Source organism: Cuculus canorus, chromosome 11 (assembly GCF_017976375.1).
Source record: "Cuculus canorus isolate bCucCan1 chromosome 11, bCucCan1.pri, whole genome shotgun sequence".
Classification (NCBI taxonomy): Eukaryota; Metazoa; Chordata; class Aves; order Cuculiformes; family Cuculidae; genus Cuculus; species Cuculus canorus.
In genome coordinates this window covers 14,464,789-14,472,500 of record NC_071411.1, presented here as the reverse complement: position 1 = coordinate 14,472,500, position 7,712 = coordinate 14,464,789, and the positions used below count along the sequence as shown (strand labels likewise).

Sequence of the window (7,712 nt, the reverse complement as noted above, 5' to 3'; positions counted from 1 at the left end):
ATGAAATGGAACATTTTTCCTGCAGTTTTCTGGAGGGGGTGTTCTAACATATCAAAGCCTTTTGTGCAAGTGAAGTTCACCCCAGTGTGTTTCAAAGCCCGCAGCCTTCAGGTGCGATGCCGAAATGCAGCCAGAGCTTCGGCTGCACGGGGGGAAGGAGGGCTTCTACCCTGCAGGTGAAAAACAAAACCTTGCAACATTTTTTAGGGGCCATATATCTGAGGGATATCAAGTGCTCACAAACAAGTTAATTAGGGCTTAAAATGGTGCTATAAAGAAGAGAAGTTGTTACTGTTGGAGCTCATCAGATGCGGGGAGGCTAATGCCCCTCCATTTATCACAGAGTCTGGCTTGTGGATGGGTGTGATGGAGCCAAGCATTGAAGCATTTACCGGTTCCAAGTGTCCCGTCTAAGCCAAGGGAGGAGCTCGGGTCAGGCGCCTGTGCCCCTTGCCATGCCTCTGAGCCACTCGCCCACCCGTGGAAAGGGAACAGTTTGGGGAAGCTATTTTCAGCCCAAGTATCTGGAGCTTATGAACACCCACTGAAAATACAACGCCTTATCAAAACCGGTGAGAGTCAATGTCCACTGGAGTACCTATTCCGCTGAAGAACACAGTCACAACATTTTTTTAGTATTATTACTATCATCATCATAATTTTCAAATAGAATATTGACAATCAGACTCTAAATACACTTTGGCATTTCTGCAAGCAGACTGAACGGGTGATGTCATGATCTTGAGGAGTGAGGGGATCAACTTGGCTGCCCTCACCCTTCCTCTGGAGTGGCACTCTGTAGGGAACAGGTTTGAGAGGGACAAACCCTTACAAAAACCAGTATTTTTTCCAAGGAACCAGAAAGGAGGAAGACAGCTATGGCAAAAAGGCCAAGGAAGAAGGGAAGTGCCTGGGCAAGATGCAGCGAAGGGATGAGCAGAACCTGCAGAAGGGTTTACATTGCATTTGGATATTCAGACTGTCGGGTAAAACTGAGAATCTAACCCGTGGGAGGACAGAAGATGCTACCTTGAAGAATCTGACTACTACAGGATTAACAGCTACAATCCCTCCCTCTGAGGACACTGAACGCCAAAATCTGGCCTGAGGGTTTTAGGTGGCGAGATTTGTCCAGGCGTGTTGGTAGGAACTCTACGACATAAAGAGAATACTGTCCAAACCTGCATTATCTAAACATAGGTGTCGTTAAAATATTAAACGTATTTTTTAGGGGTGAAAAAAACCCACAGAGGGTTATGAAGCCAAAATACACAGATTTCTTTTAGGAGTAAAACGTGCCCCTCAAACACTTCAGTTCTACTGTACAATGTATTTATATCATGTTTTAAAAACATTTGTCAGGCATATAAAAAAACCAGAAGTTCACTGTCACACAGCTTAATTCCCTATATTCTGCCTACATGCTCATATAGGGCCAGTTTGTCAGGGGGTGGAGGTGTGTAGCAAAGCACAACCTAGCGAGACATGACACCATAATGGTAAACGACAAAAGTGAGCGCAGCATATGTGCTGGACATTTGGTGGAAATAACCCAGCTACAGCTCTGACTTGGGTAAATTTTCCTGTGCAGAAGTTGGTAATTCAGTTTCTGCTGTGAGTCAGCTCAGACAACAGTCAGGTTGTTCACAACCCCTTTAATTATTATTTATTTGGGAAGTGAGAGATTCTAGGAAATATATCTTTACTTTTCAAATCTCTTTTTCTATAGAGCCCAAGAAGCTGAAATCTGGGGATTTCTTCTTTTATTCTCTGAATACTAAGGCTTTTCTCCATCTAGCTGCTAAGACTCTCCCTGGCTATAGGACCTGAAACGGTAGCAATAATTGTATTTCCTCTTTTATTACTCATAATTGCCCCTTTGATCAGAATCCTGTGCCGTTTAACCACATTTATATGGTCATCCTGCACATGGGTTCTAAATACAGAACAAGTCATTTTTCCAAGGGAGCTGGGCTTCCCTTTACTGCACACACATGGAATCCCATACATTTGGCACCAATTTAGCTTATTATCATTTCATACTTGCCTTTTATATTGGTTTCATTGTAAAAGCAATGTAAAGCGCTCCACTTCCTGGGCAAGACTGCCCGTTCCTTTGATTTAGCTTCATCCGTCCAGCCTGTAGTGCCTCCACCCAGACTCAATCTTGTCTTTGCAAAAGAAGACACCAACGAACACAACATCCCATAGCTGGAAGAGCTGAACTATGGGTCTCTAAATTTTGCTGAACATAAGCAAGTCTTACCTCAGCATGAAACCTAGGAAACTTTCCACACATAGCCTTCTTGTTCCTTCCCAAGTCCAAGGACAAACTCTGTTTGCAAAGAAACAAGAGAGTCTCCCCAGCTGGCAGACTGCCTCCAAGTTGATCTCCCTTGCACAGGCATCCGTGCAAGGAGGACAAGACTGGTTGTCCAATCTCTGACTGCTCTGGCCTTGACCAGCAAGCACACACTTGTTGGAGCGATATCAAGAAACCCTCCTTGCTTGTGGTTGGCCTTTGCATGTTGTATTCCTGCAGCGGAAGAGCACAGGGCCAGCAGACACTGCCCTTCCCCTGTGAAAAACAGATCGTTGCCTGAGACCATATGGTTGTTAATAATGGTAAAATCCTGACAAACTTCAGAGAACTCAAACAGAGGTGCTTTTGATTTAGGCCATGCACCTGAAAGCAGCATTTGTTTCAGTCAGCTTCCTCAAAGTGATGGTCTCAGGAAACTACATAAGCAGCCCAGCTCAAGAATTTGCATGTTTTTGGAAAAAGAACATGGTCTTTTGAAAGGCCATCCTTCGGGTAAGTGTTTTATTTGGAGGAGAAGCCAATGGAAAGCCAAATTCAACACAACCAGAGCCGAAGTCTCGCACCTGAAGCAGGCATACATCACAGAGAAAAGCTCATGACCATGCAGTGCACACGCACCTACCGCACTGCTCCATGTAGCCTTCAGGTGTTACACGGGTAACAGGAGCAAAGGAAGGGCTGAGCACGTGGTTTATCCCAAGTCCTTTTGTTATCAGCTTTGCTTATTAGACTTCACTTTTTTCCTTGAAGCATATTCGTTCAACACAATTTCATCACATTGTCCACTCAGACAGGGTGGACATATTCATATTCTTCATTCACAGGAAAAAACGCTTCTGGAAGAGGATATTTGCAGCCAAAAGAACTAAAGGCTTATAGATTAAAGAAACCCTAACAGCTACCTCACTTGTACTATTTTATTTCGTGTACACTCAGGACCAGTAGCAACAGGCAGAGTCGCTTGGGCTTCCAAAACATCACCCTTTTCAGGATGTTTTCTGGGTGAGTCAGCCACCTTGCACTGGACCTGCTGGGAGGGTCTCTGGTGCTGGAAAAGCAAAGCATCTTTGGACACTTTCTAGGGTCTCTCATGATGAGTACGTGTCTACCACCTACATCCACCAAAAGGTGTTTTAACAAATAGGAGCAAACTGACAAGCATGGGAACAGGGAATCTTCACACTCCAATACTTGCAGTCAGCTTGGTTCAGTCAGACCTGGCAGGGCAACAGCTTGGCACTTGGGTAATTTCAGTGACAGACAACTGTTCTCCTTACTCATTGGTAAACGCAATCACAAATTCCTAGAGCTTTTTCTCTTGATACCAATAAGAGACTCTATGCTGAAAAGCATTACAGAGATAGAGATCAGAGGTCTATTTTTGTTTCTGTCTTGACGCCCATGACTTTGATGGGGTAAGTATATTAGCATATGATAAATTACTCTTTAATCTGTTGCAGTTATAATTCTAGAAAGAGGTTTGGTAGCTTTGCTCTTAACCAAAAATATTTCTGTGAAGAGGCACTTGTTTTGCTGGAAAAGGGCAAGAACTAAGCTGTTTGTAAACAAACCTGTAAAAGGAGAAGTCCATCCTCCCATGAAGCTCACAACTCCCTGAAATAACTTTCTGCAGAGAGCTACTATTACCCAATGTGAAAGTTTCTTTGAAACCAGAAATTCTAAATTACACAAACACTCAAACAGCGCTGCAGAGTACATTGTCTTAACTGGTATTGCTTTTAATTTCCCACCTGATTGTGTCGAAAAGACTCGTTGGTTGGAAAGTGCGGAAGGAGAAACCTACTGAAAATTGCAATCCAAGATCAGATTAAAAAGGGAGGATGATACAGGGGAAATCTTCTTCATAAACACATTTCTTTATCCAGAACAAATTCAAAAGGTCCCGTGAGGGGAGGAAGGGTATGTGTTTCGTTAGGACAAAGAGGGTAGGAAAAACTATGCCTGAAACCTCCTCTGTGAAGACAACTTTTACAAGGCATCTTCTTTAAGGGCAAGGTATCGAAACCACTTCGGAAGAAATATTTTTATCTCCCAGGAAGATAAATACTGAAGGTTCTGCACAGCACACCGTAACATTGTTACATCCATGAAACACTAAAAAGCACCAGAATAGATTCTCTTAACCCACTTCTCAGTCCATCCTACTTTCATCTGTTCGCTTGGGCCAGAAATCTCGCCATGACCCAACACAAAGATGCTCAGCATAGTTGTTCCTACAGAAGCTGAAGACAAAACACCTCTGCAGCCTGTGACATCCTAAAGCAACGCACACACTGTCATTAGGAGGAAAAAAGGTTTGAACTACAGGGATACTGCTAAAATAGGTGAAGTTAAGAACTCACTTTTCAGGAGCTTTGAAGGCTGAAATTTTCCAGCACTATACTAGAGTATTTATGTATACTTCTGGAGTTTCTGGGGAGAGCTTGGTCTACGCTTCCCTGTTATAAGAAACCCTTTCCTGTGTCCTTGGGTAGAGTCAGCTCATACCCAGTTTCATCAGCAACCGGAGTAGCTCCATGCACGAAGTGCAAGGGAATGGCTGCTGGCGTTGTCTCCCACGTGCACTCACATACAAACCCTATGTCTAGGCTGACAGACTCAGAGGAGGAACTAGGGAAGCCTTTCCTCTTCTGGGTACACTATTTCAGAGGCGAATCCCAAGATTTAGCATTGCACTCTGACGTAGTCCACCCTGAAGAACCAACTGGCATACATTGCCTTCTCAATTCTTGTGTTACAGCTAAAAAGCCAGGGCTCCGTGAAAGCCATGCTCTGTGCCTGTACTTGCCTCCACGGATGCTCTTCCTTGCACTGGCCATGCACAGAAGAGGTACAGGAAGAGAAATGAACTCCCACATGCCGGCATGGTTGGTGGCCAGAGCAGTGGGCAGAAGGTGGGGTACAAATTCAGTTAGATCACCATTGGGCAGCGCTTCGCTGCAGCACGGTCATACCCAGCACATGTGCATGATCAGGCTACCATGGAACGGCTGCTGAAAAACAAACCGGCATGTGAGAAATGCGGACCCGAGACCAAGTGTAGGCGACGACCATAAAAACTGAAGTCTCATTAAATGCTGGACAGTTGGCAAACAGCAGACCCTCCCATTTGTTTGCTGCGTACCATAAAGGGGTGGAGGCAGGGGTGATGTGCATGCTTTGGAAATCAGCAGTTTTTACACTATTCACCCAGGAAGTTATTAACTTGCATGTTTGTGGGCAACTGCAGGAGCTATTTTTGGTCATGGGACCTCGTGTAAGGAAAGGATTGCAAGGTTTTAACAATGATCTTTAGTTAACTTGGTTACCCACACAACAATGGCTTTCTGAGAGGCCAACTGCTGCTAAAAACTTGAGACAGGCTTTACTTCCAGAGGTATGAAACTATGAAAATATCTAACCATAACAGTAAGCAGCTATAAAAAGAGCCCTGTTTATTTCACATGATTTCTTTGTACCCACAGTGTTATGAGAATACTTTAGCTCAATGACAACATGGTAAATTGGAAAAGATTAACCGTTTAAGTCAGCACTCACGCAGTTCATTTTTGCTTGACTTTGGTGACTTTATGCTTTCAAAACCCAGGTTCTCACTGGTATTGGAAGGCGTAAGAACACAGGAATGCCATTTTTTAAAATTCAGATTCAAAATCAACCCCATATTAGGTTCAACTCTTGCAGGGGTCATGAAAGGAAAAACTGGAGATTAAACGGAATGAAAAAAAACCACTAATGCAGACTTCAATTCTGCACGGCCGTACGTCATGTAGGTAGATTTGGAACTCACATAGTCAATCTGAGAAATAATCTTATCTCCTATCTCTATGCTATTAATTGTATTGGATAACTTTTCTGCAACAGCGGAGCATCACACAATACCCTACGGAGAAAGTCAAATCATCTGTGTTGTACAACAGGGCTCTGACAGCATTCTGGCTTACTCCTGAGAAACACCATTAAGGCCTTACTGAACCCCTTCCACTACTAGGGCGCACCAAGAAAAAGGGGGAAAATAAAGACTGGATTTGTTTCTGGGAAGATCTGCACGGCTTTATGGAGAGGACACTTCCACCCTTGTTAATCCCAGCTTCTTAAAGCAACACTCAGTAAGATAATGAATCCTTTAAATGTTACATCTTGTGTCTTGCATTATTGTGGTGCAGCAACTCTCCACATCAAACAGTCATCAGCACTATTACAAAGTGGGCTTATAAGAGACTGGCTGAAAAGGCGCTGTGTGAAAAGAAGTGGAAAATTAAAGCTGAAGCAGTCGAAGAAAGGGCTTAATTTACTGGCATGTACAGTATGCAAATGAGATTACTCTCAGCTTAACTGCATCATTTATGTCCATAATAACGGCATCATCATTACAGGGCTCAAATTAAATTACACCATAATTAGCATATCAAAGTGATTGGTTAAAGTTTAAAACAAATACCCAATTTTGTTAATGAACAGCTGTAATTGTCATGTACACTTCAATGAAAACTCCCTAAACAAATATATGTTTTAGAACAGCGAAAGATTTTGAAGCAGACAGGTCTGCAGCAGAGGTAAATTGCCTAAAAAAGAATGACACAGACTATTCCATTAATGTTAATATATGCTCATCATTTTCAGGTAATAAAACATTCTATCAAAACAAGCCTTCGCTTTGTATTTTTTGCCTCTCTGACTCCTCTGCCGCATCAGTAAGTGTCTGTGAGGAGCGGTGCCGGCCGTGCCCAGTCTGCCCTACGCACGGGACGTGTACGACTCCCTGGCCCCTACCCATTCACCAACGCGTGGAGAGGGCGAGAAGGGAGGAAGAAAAAGACGACATCTTGCTAACTCTACACTGTAGACCAGGGCTGGAGTAAACTGATGACATGATAACACATTAGGCAGCCTACAATTCAATTTACTCTAATCTAATCATATCTACGCAGCAGTTTCAGAGGTGGAACTGCACCAGAGAAGTTTTTTGCTGTTCTCGTCTCATTAAAATAAAAAGGGAGGTGGGACCGGCGGGTTTGTCACTGTCAGCCTGACAGCCAGCAACACATTTCCATAGATCCATCACTGCAAATGCATACTGTAAATAGATTGTTAAAACACTCCTCGGGCAGAATGAGTTTTATCAGAGGAGAGAGCCCACTCCGTGGTTTTTTAACGGTACAGGTGAGCTCCAGCACGCTTGGGGCTGTTGGGAACCGCAAGGGTACCAGGCCAGGAGCCCAGGGCCACCTCGCATGCACAGAGTACAATGATCTCTTTATGTCCCCCAAAATGTTTACACTGATCTATTTGATTATGGATCACCCAATACTACAGGAAGCGATATGGAAAAGTATATTTTCTGCTAAAATTGGGAATGCACTTTCAAATA

The 7,712-nt window shown here is 43.5% G+C and overlaps 1 protein-coding gene across 8 annotated transcripts in view; it reads right to left on the bottom strand.

Moving 5' to 3' along the window:
* The window catches only part of FOXP1 (forkhead box P1), a 385,807-nt gene that overhangs the window by 188,522 nt on the left and 189,573 nt on the right, over positions 1-7,712 (bottom strand). The gene's annotated exons all lie outside the window — the stretch shown is intronic.